Source organism: Macadamia integrifolia, chromosome 13 (genome assembly GCF_013358625.1).
Source record: "Macadamia integrifolia cultivar HAES 741 chromosome 13, SCU_Mint_v3, whole genome shotgun sequence".
Classification (NCBI taxonomy): Eukaryota; Viridiplantae; Streptophyta; class Magnoliopsida; order Proteales; family Proteaceae; genus Macadamia; species Macadamia integrifolia.
In genome coordinates this window covers 4,672,938-4,693,056 of record NC_056569.1, presented here as the reverse complement: position 1 = coordinate 4,693,056, position 20,119 = coordinate 4,672,938, and the positions used below count along the sequence as shown (strand labels likewise).

Here is a 20,119-nt window from a genome sequence, read left to right as displayed (position 1 = left end):
ATAATTTACCACCTCCTCAATCTGTTAAGGATGTTCGGTCTTTTCTAGGGCATGCAGGCTTCTACAGAAGGTTTATTAAGAACTTTAGTCAGTTAGCCCGACCTCTCACCTCATTACTTGTCAAAGATCAGACTTTTGAGTTTTCCAGAGAGTGCCTAGAATCCTTCAAACAACTTAAGAAGGAGTTGACCAATGCACCCATTGTTCAACCACCTGTTTGGACTGAACCTTTTGAATTGATGTGTGATGCTTCAGATTTTGCCATAGGAGCAGTTTTAGGTCAAAGGATTAATAAGTTGCCCACTGTCATTTACTATGCTAGTAGGACCTTAAATGATGCACAACTCAATTATACAACCACTGAAAAAGAATTTTTAGCTGTTGTGTTTGCATTAGAAAAGTTTCGGTCTTACTTAGTTGGTTCACATGTGGTAGTGTATACTGATCATTCTGCCCTCAGATACCTAGTTCAGAAGAAGGATGCCAAAGCTCGTCTCATTAGGTGGGTTTTACTTTTGCAAGAGTTTGATTTAGAAATTAGGGATAAGGAAGGAGTTGAAAACCTAGTTGCAGACCATTTATCCTGGCTTCCCAATTCCTTGACTGTTGATTCTCCAGTCAACGAGAACTTTCCAGATGAACAATTATTTGCAATGTCCAGTGAACCATGGTTTGCTGACATTGTCAACTTCTTAGTTTCAGGTGTGACTCCGGATCACTGGTCCACCCAAGATAAGTATAGGTTTCATTCCCAAGTTAAGCACTTTTTCTGGGATGATCCTTATTTGTTTAAGATATGTCCACATCAGATTATCCGACGATGTGTTCCTGATCATGAGCAACATTCCATTCTCTCTTTTTGTCATGATCATGCATGTGGTGGACACTTTGGACCTAAGAAGACTGTCGTAAAGGTTCTCCAATGCGGATTTTATTGGCCCACTCTTTTTAGAGATGCTTTTGATTTTTGCAAGGCTTGCCCTGCTTGCCAGTCTTTTGGCCGTATCAATAAAAGGAACATGATGCCCCTCAACCCTATTTTGGTAGTTGAGATCTTTGATGTATGGGGCATCGATTTTATGGGACCATTCCCTAATTCCTTTGGGAATTTGTACATACTTTTGGTTGTTGATTATGTTTCTAAATGGATAGAAGCCATACCTTGTAAATCTAATGACCACAAAGTGGTGGTCCAGTTTCTCAAAGAGAACATTTTTTCCCGCTTTGGTGCACCACGTGCAATAATTAGAGATAGGGGTACTCATTTTTGTAATCGACCTTTTGAGGCCTTAATGAAAAAGTATGGGATCACCCATAAGTTATCTACCCCTTATCACCCCCAAACTAGTGGCCAAGTGGAGGTGTCTAATAGGCAGATCAAACAAATCTTGGAGAAAACTGTTAATCCCAACCGTAAGGATTGGTCCCTTAGGCTCATTGATGCCTTGTGGGCCCATCGGACTGCATTCAAGACTGACCTTGGCCAGTCTCCCTACCGTTTGGTGTATGAGAAAGCTTGTCACTTACCAGTTGAGTTGGAGCATAAGGCCTTTTGGGCCATTAAGAAGCTTAACTTTGATTTGTCTGATGCGGGAATTCATCGTAGGCTCCAACTATCTGAGTTGGAGGAACTTAGGAATGAAGCCTATGAAAGTTCTAGAATTTACAAGGAAAAGACCAAAGCTTTCCATGATAAACATATTCTGCGTAAATCTTTTGCAATTGGTGATAAGGTCTTATTGTACAACTCTCGATTGCATCTTTTTCCTGGTATGCTTAGATCCCAATGAGATGGCCCATTTATTGTTCATAATGTATATCCCCATGGGGTTGTGGAGATTTTGAATCCAGGAACAGGGGTAATTTCGAAGGTTAATGGTCAGCGTTTAAAACCGTTCCTCGAGTTTCCTACTACTAGTAGTGAAGAGGTCATGGATCTCCATGAACCTCTTTACACTGATGACTAACTTTTAATCAGGTATGACCCCCTTGCATTGTCTTTGCTTTTAATTCTTTCCATGCATTGAGGACATTGCATGACTTAAGTGTGGGGGAGGGAAACTAGTTTTTGTTTTTTTTTTCACTTTGTTTTGTTTGTTTTTCTTTTTATTTTTGAGCTTGTTAAGGATGAAGTCCTACTTTGGCTTTTGGCTAATGATCAGACCATTCGGATGCTTGATGTATGAAAATAAAAGTTTTGACGAAGGTACCCATTTTGAACGTATAAAACCCTGTTGAGAAGAAAGAAACAAGCATGTGTCTTGAGATGGGACTTTCTTTTGAAAAATAAGAGACCCCTGTTTTATGGTGATGGACCATATGTACGATTGTGGGTTCCTTGTACTTTTGATTTGGAGTTGAGACCTTCTTTTTAATTTGGCATGGGTTGACAAATGCACAATTTTAAATGAAATGTGAAATGTGGTATAAAAAAGAATAAGAGTTGATTCCCTTTGAACTAGACAGGGCATTGCACCTCAGGAAGCGTGGTGTCTTGATCGAAATTCCTTGGGAGGAAACTTCTGAAGTAACTCTAGCATCACTGTCTTTATGGGCATATGCAAAAAGCGAAGCTACATAGTAACTTGGGTGTCTGGTGTTTTCTCCACCATGTCATTCATGCCAAAAGTAGTGGAGTAGAATAGAGCTTATTAGTGAAAAAAAAAAAGAGAAAAAATGTGCAAATGTCATTAATGCTTGGTAACATGTTTGGTCAAAAATGCTCCAACGCCTTAGTCATTGGTTCCCTATTTCTTCACAAGTGGTTTTGCCCTAAGATAAGGATGTTTTGGAAGAGACGAGGTGAGTTCCAAATTAAGAAATATGCTAGTATGTAATACTGTTGTGAAGGTTCAGTATAGAAATAAGGCAACAGAGACCATAATTATGGAGAAAACCTAAGGGTAGCATGCAAAATTAAAATTCTACCCAAAAGGCACGACCAGTGGGAGACATCCGGCCAGGCAGTCGGGCCAGGGTCTCCAGCCGGTTAGGCTTCCAGAGACCATTCTGCCCTCAGATTTTGATAACAAAGTGTGGGTCTGAGAGGGGATTTGTAGGGCATATAGGGATATATAAAGTGATTCAAATTGGGATGTAAATTAACTGAAGTCTATTTTAATATATATATATATATATATATAATTTTGATTGGAGTTCCAGTTAACTGTGAGGGAACAAGTTCACATATTCATTGGTATTTTAGTCATTTTATATGACAATATCTGAAGCTTATTTCTTCTAACAAATGATAGAGCATTGAGTTATGAAACCAACGCAACTTGAATTATCTCAATCCGAGTTTGGATGGAAAAGATATGATAATTTTCGTATAGACTATCTGAACAGGCCAAGAAACAAAGGTCAACCGACAACTACCGATTTGAACTAGCAACTACCGGTTCAGTTATGTTTGAATTTGACAAGTCTTTTGATGGCAGAGTGCAGACAACTACGGAATGCAATCGGCAACTACTGGATTTATTTGGAAATTCAACCGGCTAGCCAGATCAATTCTGGATGAACAAAATATATCAGACTTAGCAGACAGAGGGCAAGCAGCAACTACCGGTTTGATAAAAGGGGTGAAAAAAATAGATATAAAATGTATATTTTAATATTATAAAAGGTGGAGCTATATAAAGGCCATCACCTCCTATCTAGCCTTTATTTCTCACATTCTATTCACCCTTTAGTAAGAGGAGGAAAGGAGAAAGAAGATGAAGATGAAGAGAGGAGAAGAAGAGAAGGGAAGAGAGAGAAATTGCTGTAGAGATCGATTTGCTTGGGAGATTGCTAGAGGATTCAGAAAAAAGGTAAGAAATCTCACATAGATTAACTTCTAATAAGAGGGATTTTTAGAAATAAAATGCGGTTTAAATTGATTTGGACTGGAATTTGTGAAAAGAGAGGAAATCTGGAAATTTCAGTAACAACTCAACTACATAGAGTTTAATTTCTCTGAAATTGGTGAATTAAATTGGAAAGGAATGTAATAATTTAGTCAATTGATGTGTACACCATGACCGATTCCTATAGAGAATGAGGATTCTCATTGACTTTCCTTAATTAGGAAAAATTCCATGTGGATGAGGAGAAAATCCATTCAATTTTACTGTTCTAAGGTCTGAAATTTATATGCAAGTTAATTGAAGCTTAATTCTCCACATGCAAGGTAAAAATTCATTTTTATTTCACTGTTTTGAGGTCCAAGATTCACCTGCAAGGTGGGAATTGATGGTAGATCACATGTATGGTAAGATTAATGATGAATTTCAAACATGCAACCACAAATTGAGGGTTTATCATAAAAAATGGTTTTATTTTACTATTGTAGATGGAATTATATATATATATATATATGTGAAATGAAATCTGAGATGGGATCTTCATTATTGAAGGCCAATTTGGAAATGGGAGACTAGGTTTCTTACTTGAAGCTTTGGAACAGAGAATTAATTTGAAATTGGAAAGAAATCCCATCTCAATTTCACTAATTTGAGGGTATCGGGACAAATGCAAGAGATATTGAGTATGAATTCCATGCATGCTTATGGAATTGAGAATTTATCATCAATTTTGAAGTTAAAATATTGATATCCACTCTAGGTTCATAATTTCATATAAGAAATTGGGTCAAACTGAGGGAAATCTAAAATTTCTATTGAATCCCATATAATACCCTAAGGATTTAAAATGCAATTTTTTAAATTGGACTTGAAGAGGAATTGTGGAGCATATAAAGGAGGTTATAGATGATCTTATTAGGGATATATTAGGTAGCACTATTAAGGGTAGATAAAAAATTTCCTCATTTTAATACATGTGTATAATTATTGATTTTTAGGAATCCCAGATAGCCGTGAGAGAGATTCCACGGCACCAGGAGAGATTGTGGGCCCTGATATTCACGGTGAGTGGATGCCCTTCTCAACCCCCATTCTTTTGGTGTGTTTGTTAATGTTGAGCATACATTACTTATTGTATTTGTACATTTGCATTGCATTACTTTTTTTATTTGTGCATTTGCATTCATTTTCATCATTTGCATCTACTTGCATATTTGTGGTATGATGGATATAATGGTGGTGAAAATGTCGAAGGAAAGGTAAGTGAGATGGGTCACGTGCAGGTGCCCATGTGTGCATATATGGTTTGGATGATTTGTTGTGCACCATATAGAATGTTGGGCTAGGAATCATAACCCCAAGTGCTACACCCTTTGTCCGTAAGGGGTTAGGTCTGAACTAATCCCAATAAAAGTGACTACCTAATCAGCAGTGCACTATGAGTGATATGACATACTGTACCAGTGGTGGATGTGTATGGGTGTGAGTGTGTATGACCGGATATGATGTACTGTATTCCTGTAGATATATTTATGATATAGGGTTACCTTTTAGGGTTTAGTCGGTGTCGATCGGGACCCGTATAGGCACTGGCTACCTCCTACTTGCTGCGTAGCTTGTATTCCTGAGGCCCAATGTATAGGGTAGGGAATGCCACCTGCGTCAGTAGCACTTATACCCATAGGAGATGAGACTTAGTAATGGACTAGGAAATCTGAATAGATAAATAAATGGATCAATGAGCATCATTCTATTGTGTGGAGCATGCATTACATACGGATGCGTGTGTTTGTTTCTATCCCACCCCCTCACTAAGCATCACCATGTGCTCACCCCCCATTTCTTTGTTCCATAGATGAGGAGAGCAGTTAGCTATAGGTTGATAATTCAGAGCATCATGACATGGTTATGGATCGGTTGGCTTGTATTTCGAATTTTGATGATTTCAGCCATGGGCATGACTGCGAATGTGATGATTGTGCATACGGTGGATAGCAATATTGAAGACTGATGTATTTGATTATCCTTTTGTGTATATATGTGGATAGTGGTGGAAATCAATTTTTGGTGATATAGGTTGGTGGCTAAAACTATTGTTGGAAAATATTATGTGTAAATATTTGTTTTACAATGGGATGAATGTATATATATATGGATTACTGTATATGTTGTTGGGAATCATTGTATATATGGTATCAAGTATCACATAGAAGCACTGGGTGGATATTATCTTTATTTGATTTTATATGATCCGTTGCGAACTCTGATTATGATTTTAGCATATATTGTTGTGGTGTTGTGGACTCTCCTAGAGTAGGATCCTGGTTTGGCAGGCTGAATGGGTGCGGTGAGGTATCTAGTGCCGGCATACGTATGCCATATAAAGGGCAAGGTAGGGTGTGATATTTGGTGGTATCAGAGCAAACTCTAGGACTAAGTCTGACAACCCTCAGGATCTTAGGATCATCCAATGCAATTGGAAGTAAAGAAATAAAATTTCAGGATAAAAGCTTAATTGTTGTGAATGGTTTTGTGTGTGATAGAAACAAGATTAGGATGTGAATGTTTCCTTTTAATTAGAGAATCTTATATATGACCAATGCTACATTACTCATCCTTGTTGGAAATATTTGTGTTGAGCATTGGGAATTGATACGTTATGACTTTTAGGAAGATTCCCAATATGCCACCAAAACATGCTCAACCTCAATAAGGATCGGGGCACCAGAGAAAGAGTTGACCTACTACTAGAGCTCACCCTTTGGTGTCTATGAGTGAAGAAAGGGAAAGTGAGTCGGTATCAGGAACACAAGAATCAGTTCCTGCGCCTGCTCCTGCAGTAGCATCAGTGTCACATCCTGTACCTCCAGTACTTATAGCTCAGGATGTGACCACTCTGGTAACTAATATGGTCCAAAGTATACAACAAGGACTGCAACAAGCACTATAGCAGAATATATAGCAGCAACAACAGCTACAATAGCAAAAAAATAGAGTTATCGAAGAAATGGCCACAGCAATGCGTGCTAGGGGAATACCCATTCCACCCACACCAGTGGCACCACCTCATGCAAATCCTACAACTTCAGTACCCCAAGTTAACCTAAGAATCCCAATCGCACCACAGACCATAGGTGGGCAAGCAGCTCAGATAGTACGAGTTATGGAGGTACAGATTGGGCAACATGTTTTTGGGAACCCACCAACAGTACGAGTATGGCCAGACACAAGCAAGTTAATGGAGAAATTCCACAAGTATAGACCTCCATACTTCAGTGGTGTGAGTTCTAACCCATTGGCACCTTTAAAATGGGTAGAGGGAGTTAAGAGGGCATTGGCGGTGTTGAATTGTAGTGATGAATAGAAGATCATGTGTGCTACCTATCAACTGTAGAATGAAGCCTATGCCAAGTGGAAGGCTACCAAACCCATACTGTTAGCCACGCATCCACATCCCATCTAGGATCAGTTTGTGGAAGTGTTCTGTAAGAACTATTTCTCTATCAGTGTGAGGGATAGGAAGGAATCAGAATTCATGGATTTGATCCAAGGACCCATGTCAGTATTAGAGTACGAACAAAAATTTGAGGCTTTGTACTATTTTGCCCCAGAACATATAAAGAATGACAGTGCAAAGGCAAAAATGTTTGAGAAGGGTCTGAGGTCTAGCATTAGAGCTATACTAGTAGCACATCTGCTCCAGAATTATGCTGATGTGGTTCAGTTTGCAAAGTCTATTAAGGACAAGCAGAGGGAAGGCTACTAGATTCAAGGAGCAAGAGGGGCTAGGACAGGTAACACAAGGAGATAGTTTGGAAGGTTTGAAGGGGAGCTTCTTCTTCTGCCCCAGTATCCAAACAGAGAGAGAATAGTGGAGCTTTTACCCAGACATAGCTTGTATAGTCTTAGCCAGCAGTTTCTATAGTCTAGCCTATCACTGTGAGATGTTATGTATGCCATCAGCCGGGGCATAATGCAAAATTCTATCCTCAGAGGAAACCAAGTGGGTAGAGTGTGGTTTCTTCTTCTTCTGCATCTACCTAGAAGTCACAGGCATCTGGGAAAGTTTTCGCACTAATAGCCGAGGAAGCTAAGGCTGCACCTGAAGTAGTGACAGGTATAGTGCTTGCCTCTAATATACCAGCACATGTATTGTTTGATTCTGGTGTGTCTCATTCATTTGTGTCTTCTAACTTTGCTCCAAAGCTGGGTGTGAAATCTAAAAATTTAGCTTCTTAGCTGATGATTAGTACACCTATAGGATTTATTGTCAACTTGAAGATGTGTATGAACCCTGTTTCATTCAGATATGTGGGCAAAATATGATAGCCCACTTGATTTGCATAGATATGAAGGACTTTGATGTCATATTAGGAATGGATTGGTTATTAGCATATCAAGTGTGTGTGCTCTATGTTGAGAAGAAGATATTATTCAGACAAAGGAATGGAGATGAGCTTATATATCAGGGACACACAAAGGAAAATAGGAAGATATTGATTTCCGCTATTTAAGTACAAAACTTGCTAAATGAAGGATGTGAAGCATATTTGGCATGTGTCCAAGACACTACTAAGAAGACTGCTACATTGGAAGAACTAGAAGTAGTAAAAGAATTTCTAGATGTATTTCCAGAGGATCTGAGTAGTGTACCCCTAGATAGGGAAACTAAATTTTGTATTAATTTAATACCTGGGGCAGCACCAGTGTCAAGGGCACCTTACAGAATGGTTCCTGTTGAATTGAAGGAGTTAGAGGAACAGTTGTAAGATTTGTTGAAGAAGGGTTTTATTAGACCCAGTGTGTCACCTTGGAGAGCTCCAGTCTTGTTTGTGAAGAAGAAAGATGGGAGTTTACAGATGTGTATTGACTATAAGGAGTTGAACAAGTTGATAATTAAGAACCGGTATCCGCTTCCCCGTATAAATGATTTGTTTGATCAATTGGAAGGAGCTAGTACATTCTCCAAAATTGATTTGAGGTCAGGGTATCACCAGTTGAAGATCAAGGAGAGTGATATCCAGAAGACAGCCTTCAGGAGAAGGTATGGCCACTATGAATTTGTGGTTATGCCATTTGGATTAACCAATGCACTAGCCACTTTTATGGGACTGATGAATAGAATATTTCATGATATGCTTGATCAATATGTGATTGTCTTTATTGATGATATTTTAATCTATTCCAAGAGTAGAGAGGATCATGCAATTCATTTGAGGTCAGTCTTACAGAGGTTAAGAGAGAAACAGTTGTATGCTAAGTTTAGCAAATATGAATTCTGGCTATTACAAGTGAATTTCTTAGGACATGTTGTATTAGCTCGAGGTATTGAAGTTGATCCTGGAAAGGTGAAAGCAGTTTTAGATTGGGAGTCTCCAAAGAATGTTAGTGAGATTCAAAGTCTTCTGGGTTTGGCAAGTTATTATAGAAGATTTATTGAGAATTTTGCTTGGATTTCTGCTCCTATGACCCAATTGACTAGAGAAGGAGTTAAGTTTGAATGGACTAAAAAGTGTGAAGATAGTTTTTAAGAATTAAAGAACTGACTGGTAACAGCTCCAATCCTTGTTATTCCAGATGGTACATCAGGTTTGGTAGTATACAGTGATGCATCCAAATAAGGTTTGGGATGTGTATTGATGTAGAATGGTAGGGTAATTGCTTATGCTTCAAGACAATTGAGAGATTATGAGAAGAATTATCCTACCCATGACCTGGAGTTGGCAGCAGTCATCTTTGCTTTAAAAATTTGGTGACCATAAAAGCCTAAAGTATCTCTTTACTCAGAAAGAAATGAATGTGAGGCAAGAAGATGGCTAAATTACTGAAAGACTATGACTGCACCATTCATTAGCATCCAGGGAAAGCTAATGTGATAGCAGACTCTCTCAGTAGGAAACATAAGGTTACTAATTAGCAGCACTTACTGCTAACCCTATGTTGATTGAAGAGGCAAGAGAGTTGGGTTTAGAGGTAATTGTGGAAGTGGAGACACCTGAAGATATAACACTTGCCACTCTTACTATTAAACCATCTTTGTTTGAGCAGATCAAGGAAGCACAACCTAAAGATGATGTGTTGAGAAAAACCATGAATGCTATTAATGATGGAAGACAGAAGGATTTGAGGTTCACAGTGAAAGATGGAACTTTGTTGTTCAATGATAGATTTGTATTCCAAGGGAAGAGAAGCTGATAGAGTTGATTCTGAATGAAGCCCATAGCACACCTTACTCTGTACATCCTGGCAGTACTAAAATGTATAGAGATTTGAAGAAAACCTACGGGTGGCATGGTATGAAGATTGATGTAGCTGAGCATGTGGCAAAGTGCATGAATTGTTAGCTGGTGAAGGCATTGAGATAGAAGCCACATGAGTTACTGCAACCTCTTCCAGTACCTGAGTGGAAATGGGAGCATGTCACTATGGACTTTGTGACAGGATTACCTAGAACTAGGAAAGGAAATGACATGGTTTGGGTAGTTGTTGATAGACTCACTAAAGTAGCCCATTTCATACCAATAAATATATCTTACTCCATGGAGAAGTTAGCACAATTGTACATTGATAATATGGTAAGATATCAAGGTGTGCCTGTCAGTATTGTTTCTGACCGCGATTCTTGTTTCACTTCTAAATTTTGGAAAAGCATACAAAATGCAATGGAAACCAAATTAAAATTTAGCACAGCCTTTCATCCCCAGATAGATGGACAGATAGAAAGAATAATTCAAACCTTGGAAAATATGTTAAGGGCCTGTTCTATTGATATGAGCTATAGTTTGGATGAGCATATATACCATTAGTTGAATTTGCATATAATAACAGTAACTATTTGTATGGCACCATTTGAAGCTCTGTATGGAAAGAAATGTAGAACTCCCTTGTATTGGGATGAAGTTGGAGAAAGAAGAATTTTGGGACCTGAGTTGGTACAAGCTACCTGTGAGAATGTAGATATGATTAGGGAAAGAATCAAGATAGCTCAATTCAGGCAGAAAGAGTTATGCAAACAACAAGAGGAAGCCTATAGAGTTTGTGGTAGGTGAAAAAGTATTTCTAAAGATTTCACCTATCAAAGGCATCAAGAGATTTGGAAAAAGAGGTAAACTAAGTCCAAGGTATATAGGACCCTTTGAGATCTTGAATTGGGTTGGCAAGATGGCCTATAGACTGGAATTACCTCTAGAACTGGACAGATTTCATAATGTCTTCCATGTCTTTATGTTGAAGAAGTATATTCCAGATCCTTCACATAAATTGCCTGTTGTGGAGCCTTTGGAGTTGGATGATGATTTAAGCTATGAAGAATAGCCTGAGGGAATCTATGACAGGAAGGAATACCTACTCTGGAGTTGAACCATTCCATACGTGAAGATCAAGTGGAAGAACCATTCCAGGAAAGAAGCTTCTTGGGAGAGGGAAGATGAAGTGAAGGAAAAGTACAGAGAACTGTTTGGTTTATTAGGTAACTCTTGCAAATTTTGATGACGAAATTTTTGCATGGTGGGGGGAAACTGTAACACCCCCAATCTCACCTCTTTACATTGGCTATGAACAGACAATAGTAACAAATTGGAGAGGCCAACACTAGCTTGGTTGGTAGCAATGGAATGCCAGGAAGGGAAGAATGACCCAACATATACTTGTGCCTACTGCCAGCAGTGTTGGAGGGATGCGCAAGAAAAGTGGGCCAAGCTGTAAATTAATAAACTTGATAAAGTTGGATAATAGAATGACCCTAGGTGATGCCAAAATGACTAAATAATAAGACCCAAACAAGTTTGGATACTTGTTGTTTACAACATGTCATTACAATTGCTGTGATTTCAGCAAGGTTCATGTTCATGGGAATTTTAGTCATTTTATTTGACTATCTGAAGATTTCTTCTATAAAAAGATAGAGCATTGAGTTGTGAATCCAACGCAACTTAAATCATCTCAATTCAAGTTTGGAAGAGAAAGATATGATCATTTTTGTATAGACTGTCTGAACAGGCCAAGAAACAGAGGTCAACCACCAACTACCAGTTCAGTTCTGTTTTGCAGAATTTGATAGGTCTTTTGATGGTAGAGTGCAACCAGAAACTGCTAGATGTAACTAGCAACTATCAGATTTATCTAGAAATTCAACCAGCTAGCCAGATCAATTCCAAATGAATAAGAACATATCAAACTTAGCCGACAGAGAGTAAGCGGTAACTGCCAGTTCGGTAAAAAGGGTGAAAAAAATAGATATAAAATGTATATTTTAATATTATAAAAGGAGGGACTATATAAAGGCCATCACCTCCTATCTAGCCTTTATTTCTTTGTTGGGATTTAAAATGTAACTGCAAGTGTACGGATCAGTGTAGCTACGGGTCGAACATAGGGAGAGCAGCCACTTTATTTTTTTACTTCTTTTAATAATGCGAAAGTGAACCGATTAATGGTTGTGATCTAATTCTAATTACCATCCTAAACATATGTATCTAAAATAACATCCTAACCATTCATCATCTAAGAATTTAAAGACGCAAGCCACACAATTAAAATTAGATAAATAAATAACTAAAAATAAACAACCCACGCAATTTAAAAAAAATAGAGGAAAAAAATGCTAAAATAAAAATAAAGTAAGAAAAAGGGGAGAAAGCTAGAGAGAGACTCACAAGTAGGTTTCTCTACTTAGCCTGAGGGATGCATCATAATATGAGCTTCCCTACTTGACTAGAGAGTCACTCTTACAAGGGTTACTCTACTTGGCTTTAGGAAAAGGGAGACAATTAAAATTAAAGCAATAAATCGATGGTTCTATGGCTAAGAGGGGCAAAGCCAACACATACACTAGCTATGAACCTTAGGAGAAAGGGATAGCAATAATGTAACGACTGAAATTAAAATCCTAAATTAAGAAAGAAAGGGTAGTCAGAAGAGGGAATGAGAGGGGGGAGAGAAGACTACTGAAGGAGCCTACTTACTTGAATCAATGCTTGAACTTGAAAGCTTGGGTGATTTGAGATACTACCAGTACTAAAAACCAGATCTGGAATAAACCAAATCTGAAATTTCTAGTACTAGAGAAAACAAATCTTGAAAAAAAAAAACTGAACTTAAAAAAAAAAGATGCTCCACGGCTCGTGATCTTGTCACCTAGATCTAAGCTTAGAACTATAACTTTAAAAATTACAACTCAATTGCATAAATCATAAACATAAAAGGCTGAATAAGAATAAAATAGTGCTTACATTAATTGACATAAAAAACTATTACAAAAGTGATTAAAGCAAAAATAGAGAAGAACTAAAACTAAAGAGTGAGAGAGGGAGAGAGAGAAGAAAACTAAGTATAAACTAGAAAATAAACTAAAGGGAATAATAAAATAGGAGGGGGGAAGAAGGGGCTTTTATAGGGTTTTTTTCTTGCCTCCTTCCTTCTACAAGTCTTCTTTAAAAAAAAGAAATAAAATTAAATAAAATTAAATCTTGGTAAAAATCTTCATTCTCTGAGATATTGTGTGAGGAAAGAGAGAATATGTTTCCAAAATTAACAAATTCTATTCTTTCCTTACAATATTCACCAATATCTTGGAATCTTGATTAAATCATAAAGGAATCTCTATATAGCATCTTCAAGATCTTGTGAGATGGCAAGGAGAGAAAATAATCTTCAGGATTTTGTAGGAGAGAGAATGTGGTACCAATGACTGGGTCCCACCTTTGGACTAGTTCTTGATTCACTTTAAGCACTTTCTCTTGTAGACTTGGAAACTAAAAAAAAACAAGAAAACTAAAAGTAGTACTATCCAAAGTGGGGCAAAATGTACACTTATATCCCTAAAATTTCACACATTATTGTGCTCATCAAATTCCCCCATACTTGACTTTTGCTCATCCTCGAGCAAGATAAATAAATAAAGAAATGAATGAAAAAGCCTAACTCACTTTCGTAGGAATCACAGTTGCACTTAGCATGTGCAACAAGCCTTTAAACCCCTAAGTTAACCTAGTGGATGAGTTGTGTCCCATGGGTGTTTGCAGTGAATATACACTCAAAATTCAGAATAAATAAATCCCAACCTTGGTTAAAGGTAAGGCTCATACCGATCCAGAGCAAAAATAATTTTTCTTACAAGGGACCCCCACACTTGAACTTTTATTACCCTTTATCAATTCCCGGCACTAGCATATTTCTTAATTTGGAACTGACCTCGTCTCTTTCAAAACATCCTTATCTTAAGGCAAAACCACTTGTGAAGAAATAGGGAACCAATGACTAAGGCGTTGGAGTGTTTTTGACCAAAACATATTACTAAACATTAATGACATTTGCAAATTTTTTTCTCTTTTTTTTTTCGCTTAATAAACTCTATTCTACTCCACTACTTTTGGCCTGAATGACATGGTGGAGCAAACACCAGACACCCAAGTTACTATGTAGCTTCGCTTTTTGCATATGCCCACAAAGACAGTGATGCTAGAGTTCCTTCAGAAGTTTCCTCCTAAGGAATTTTGATCAAGACACCACGCTTCCTAAGGCGCAATGCCCTGTCTAGTTCCAAGGGAATCAACTCTTATTCTTCTTTATACCACATTTCACATTTCATTTAAAATTGTGCATTTGTCAACCCATGCCAAATTAAAAGAAGGTCTTAACTCCAAATCAAAAGTACAAGGAACCCACAGACTTACATATGGTCCATCACCATAAAACAGGGGTCTCTTATTTTTCAAAAGAAAGTCCCATCTCAAGACACATGCTTGTTTCTTTCTTCTCAATAGGGTTTTTATACGTTCAAAATGGGTACCTTAGTCAAAACTTTTATTTTCATACATCAAGCAACCGAATGGTATGATCATTAGCCAAAAGCCAAAGTAGGACTTCATCCTTAGCAAGCTCAAAAATAAAAAGAAAAACAAACAAAACAAAGTGAAAAAAGCAAAAACTGGTTTCCCTCCCCTACACTTAAGTCATGCAATGTCCTCAACGCATGAAAAGAATTAAAAGCAAAGACAATGCAAGGGGTCATACCTGATTAAAAGTTAGTCATCAGTGTAAAGAGGTTCATGGAGATCCATGACCTCTTCACTACTAGTAGTAGGAAACTCGAGGAATGGTTTCAAACGCTGACCATTAACCTTCGAAATTACCCCTGTTCCTGGATTCAAAATCTCCACAGCCCCATGGGGATATACATTATGGACAATAAACGGGCCATCCCATCGGGATCTAAGCTTACCAGGAAAAAGATGCAATCGAGAGTTGTACAATAAGACCTTATCACCAATTGCAAAAGACTTACGCAGAATGTGCTTATCATGGAAAGCTTTGGTCTTTTCCTTGTAAATCCTAGAACTTTCATAGGCTTCATTCCTAAGTTCCTCCAACTTAAATAGTTGGAGCCTACGATGAATTCCTGCATCAAACAAATCAAAGTTGAGCTTCTTGATGGCCCAAAAGGCCTTATGCTCCAACTCAACTGGTAAGTGACAAGCTTTCCCATACACCAAACGGTAGGGAGACTGACCAAGATCGGTCTTGAATGCAGTCCGATGGGCCCACAAGGCATCAATGAGCCTAAGGGACCAATCCTTATGGTTGTGATTAATAATTTTCTTCAAGATTTGTTTGATCTGCCTATTAGACACCTCCACTTGGACACTAGTTTGGGGGTGATAAGGGGTGGATAACTTATGGGTGATCCCATACTTTTTCATTAAGGTAAAAGGCTGATTACAAAAATGAGTACCTCTATCACTAATTATTGCACGTGGTGCACCAAAGTGGGAAAAAATGTTCTCCTTTAGAAAGTAAGCAGGAAAAAATGTTCTCTTTTAGAAACTGGACCACTACTTTGTGGTCATTAGTTTTACCAGGTATGGTCTCTATCCATTTAGAAACATAATCAACGGCCAAAAGTATGTACAAATTCCCAAAGGAATTAGGGAATGGTCCTATAAAATCGATGCACCATACATCAAATATCTCAACTACCAAAATAGGGTTGAGGGGCATCATGTTCCTCTTATTGATATGGCCAAAAGACTGGCAGGTGGGACAAGCCTTACAAAAATCAAAAGCATCTCTAAAAAGAGTGGGCCAATAAAATCAGCATTGGAGAACCTTTGCGGCAGTCTTCTTAGGTCCAAAGTATCCACCACATGCATGATCATAACAAAAAGAGAGAATAGAATGTTGCACATGATCAAGAACACATCATCGGATAATCTGATCCGGACATATCTTAATCAAATAAGGATCATCCCAGAAAAAGTGCTTTACTTGGGAATGAAACCTATACTTATCTTGGGTGGGCCAGTGATCCGGAGTCACACTTGAAACTAAGAAGTTGACAATGTCAGCAAACCATGGTTCACTGGACACTGCAAATAACTGTTCATTTGGAAAGTTCTTGTTAACTGGAGAATCGATAGTCAAGGAATTGGGAAGCCGGGATAAATGGTCTGCAACTAGGTTTTCAACTCCCTTTTTTATCCCTAATTTCTAAATCAAACTCTTGCAAAAGTAAAACCCACCTAATGAGACGGGCTTTGGCATCCTTCTTTTGAACTAAGTATCTGAGAGCAGAATGATCAATATACACCACCACATGTGAACCAACTAAGTAAGACCAAAACTTTTCTAATGCAAACACAATCGCTAAAAATTCTTTTTCAGTGGCTGTATAATTGAGTTGTGCATCATTTAAGGTCCTACTAGCATAATAAATGATAGTGGGCAACTTATTAATTCTTTGACCCAAAACCGCTCCTATGGAAAAATCCGAAGCATCACACATCAGTTCAAAAAGTTCAATCCAAACAGGTGGTTGAACAATGGGTGCATTGGTCAGCTCCTTCTTAAGTTGTTTGAAGGATACTAGGCACTCTTTAGAAAACTTAAAAGTTTGATCTTTGGCAAGTAATGAAGTGAGAGGTCGGGCTAACTAACTAAAGTTCTTAATAAACCTTTTGTAGAAGCCCGTATGCCCTAGAAAAGATCGGACGTCCTTAACAGATTGAGGAGGTGGTAAATTATCAATTAAATCCACTTTGGCTCTATCTACCTTAATTCCCTCCATGGATATTACATGGCCTAAAACAATCCTAGATTTAACCATAAAATGGCATTTCTCCCAATTCAAAATCAAATTCTTAGATATGCACCTTTTCAAAACTAGAGAAAGATGAAAACATTCAGAATTGAAAAGTCATCCATAAAAATTTCTAAGAATTTTTTGACCATGTCAGAAAATATGCTCATCATGCATCGTTGGAACGTAGCAGGGGCATTGCAAAGCCCAAAGGGCATACGTCTGTAAGTAAATGTTCCATATGGGCATGTAAAAGTGGTCTTATGTTGGTCCTCTAAAGCAATTGGGATCTAGTTATAGCAAGAATATCCATCAAGAAAATAATAGTATTTATGTCCAACTAACCTTTCTAATATCTGGTCAATGAATGGCAATGAGAAGTGGTCCTTCCAGGTTGCCACATTAAGTTTCCTGTAGTCTATGCACACTCTCCACCCAGATTGGACATGGGTTGGAATTAGTTCATTATTGGCATTGGGAACTACAGTCACATCAGACTTCTACGTGAACTGGGCTTACCCATTGGCTGTCAGAAATAGGATAAATTATTTCATGATCCAAGCACTTTAGGATCTCTTTCTTAATAGCTTCCATCATCACTGGGTTAGTTCTTCTTTGGGGTTCCGTGGATGGTTTGGAATCATCCATAAGATGTATATGATGTTGCACAATAGAAGGGCTTATACCCTTGATATCAGCCATTGTCCAACCTAGGGCTTTCTTATTATCTTTTAACACTTTAAGTAACTCCTCTTCCTGGCTAGAAGTCAAATTTGAAGAAATTATTACAAGAAGAGTTGGGTCAGGCCCTAGGAAAGCATACCTCAAATTAGAAGGCAATTCCTTAAGATCTAGCTTAGGGGGCTCAACCATGGAAAGTTTGGGAATGGAATTGGAAAGGGGTCCTAAGGGCTCCACAAGTGTGTGAAGACTCAAGACTTTAGAAAAGAGATTTTCACTATCATTATCCAACTCATCCATACACTCTTGGAATTCTGAATCAAAATTAATATCAAAGTTGGTAATTAAATCATCAGAAAAATTTAGAAAATCCTCAATCATATTAATCTCTTCTTCTATATGTGGTTGCTTGCCTATCCTAAACATGTTAAACTCAATAGTTTGGTTACTAAAAGATAATCTTATGAAACCATTCTGGCAGTTGATTAATGCATTACTGGAGCCAAGAATGGTCTTCCTAGAATTATTAGGATCTCATCCTTGGTTGAGAAGGTCTTGGTATCTAACATAATGAAATCAATAGGGAAAATAAATTCCCCCACCTTTAGTAAGACATCCTCAACCATCCCTTAAGGAATTTTAAAAGACCTATCTGCCAACTGAAGAGTAGTTCCAGTGGCTTTCAATTCTCCCAATCAAAGTTGCTTGTACACATGGTAAGGTAAAAGATTCACACTTGCGCCAAGGTCAAGTAAGTCATGCTCAATATAGGTGTTGCCTATGACACAAGATATGGTAGGGCTCCCTGGATCCTTATACTTGGCTGCTATAGGCTGAGTAATTATGGAACTAATGTTACCTGCCGAGAACGCCTTTTTGGGCACACTAGTGATACGTTTGTGAGTACACAAATATTTCAATACCTTTGCATAGGTGGGGATCTAGGATATGGCATCCAAAAGGGGGATGTTCACTTCTACCTTTTTGAAGACTTTTAAAATTTTGTCCATGGAAGCAGTCTTCCTTTTGTTTATCATGCAATTAGGAAATGGGATAGGATGAATATAAGGACTGTTAGGGATTTTTCCCTGTTCAGAAGAATCATTTTTGGTTTCCTCAACCAAATCATCTTTAGTTTCAGAAAAATCTTTAGGTTTATCAGACGAATCTAAAACAAGAGTCACACTTTTGTCCTCAACTGAAGGACAGTTAACATGAGTAATAGATGAGGAAGATTTAGGAATGCTCTGTTGGTACTCTCTACCACTCCTAAGGGCATAAACAACATTACATTGGTTAGAAAGCCCTTGTTGGGTCTGACCTTGTACTATATTCAGTGGTGCATTAGTTGATGTTTGTGAACTAACAAGCTGAGATGCCTAGGGTTAGGCTCTGGTTGACTAGGTAAAGTTTCTTTCTCCCTCTCATGCATAATTGAGACAACTTGAGTGACTTCTCTCGTAAGATTTTGATGGCTTGTCATGAGGAGGGCCATATTTTTTTCTAAGTCACTTATTCTACTTGCCTCTCCAGTGTTGGTCAACCCAGGGGGTTGCTGATAAGATGATAGGAGAGGGGCCCTAGGAAAACTAGCCTGAGGTCCTACATTTGACCTAGGAAAAGTATTTTGGAAAAAGATTGTTGTGCAAAGGGAGGCCTTTGGAGTTCAGGTTGACCTTGATTATGGAAATTGGAAGGCCCTGCTTGGTTGCCCTGATTCCAAGAAAAATTTGGGTGATTTCTCCATCCTGGATTGTAGGTATTACTATATGGATTATTCTGGTATAAGGCATTAACACTATCATTAGAAGTGTCCCCAGAGATGTTGGGGCATTCTTCTATGAGATGTCCAGGGGACTGGCACCAAGCACAAATCTTAACCAAATTGACTGATGATGGCTCTCTAGGAATAATAGCCTCAATGCTCTTGATTAGGCTATCCAAATGGGATTCCTTGGCTACTATCCCATCCACAAAATATCATTTTCCTCCTATGGTTCTTTCACTCTCTTGGGTTGATTCCACTCACGGGTTTTGTCAGATAAGTCAAGTAAGAATTCCCATGCCTTTCCTTCATCTGTAAAGGATGTGAATCCCTCAGGGCACATAGACTCTATCATTTTTTTAGTTGGGTAATCAATACCCTCATAAATTATTTGATATAAATGCCATAGGTCTAGGCCATGGTGAGGGCATTCTTGGAGTAGATCCTTTAATCTCTCCATAAGTTTGAAAAATGACTCACTAGGCTCTTACCTAAATTGAAGGATATCACTTCTAAGCTTATTGGTCTTGTGAGTTGGGAAAAACTTCTTAAGGAAGAAAACTATGAACTGTTCCCATGAGGTTATGGAATTTTTGGGTAACCCATACAACCACTTCTTAGCATGGTCTTTCAATGCAAAAGTGATAAACTATTGTGCATACGCGGCACCATGAGATGCATAATGTATTTTTTATATTCTGATACCAACCTGGTGATTTTATATTTTGGGATTATTATGTATAAGTCTTA

The 20,119-nt window shown here is 38.1% G+C and overlaps 1 non-coding gene across 1 annotated transcript; it reads left to right on the top strand.

Annotated features, from left to right (window-relative positions):
• Positions 1-19,782: 19,782 nt before the first annotated feature.
• LOC122060271 lies at positions 19,783-19,889 on the top strand. The gene has a single exon (XR_006134300.1). It is a non-coding gene; the product is annotated as a small nucleolar RNA R71 (small nucleolar RNA).
• Positions 19,890-20,119: the final 230 nt, after the last annotated feature.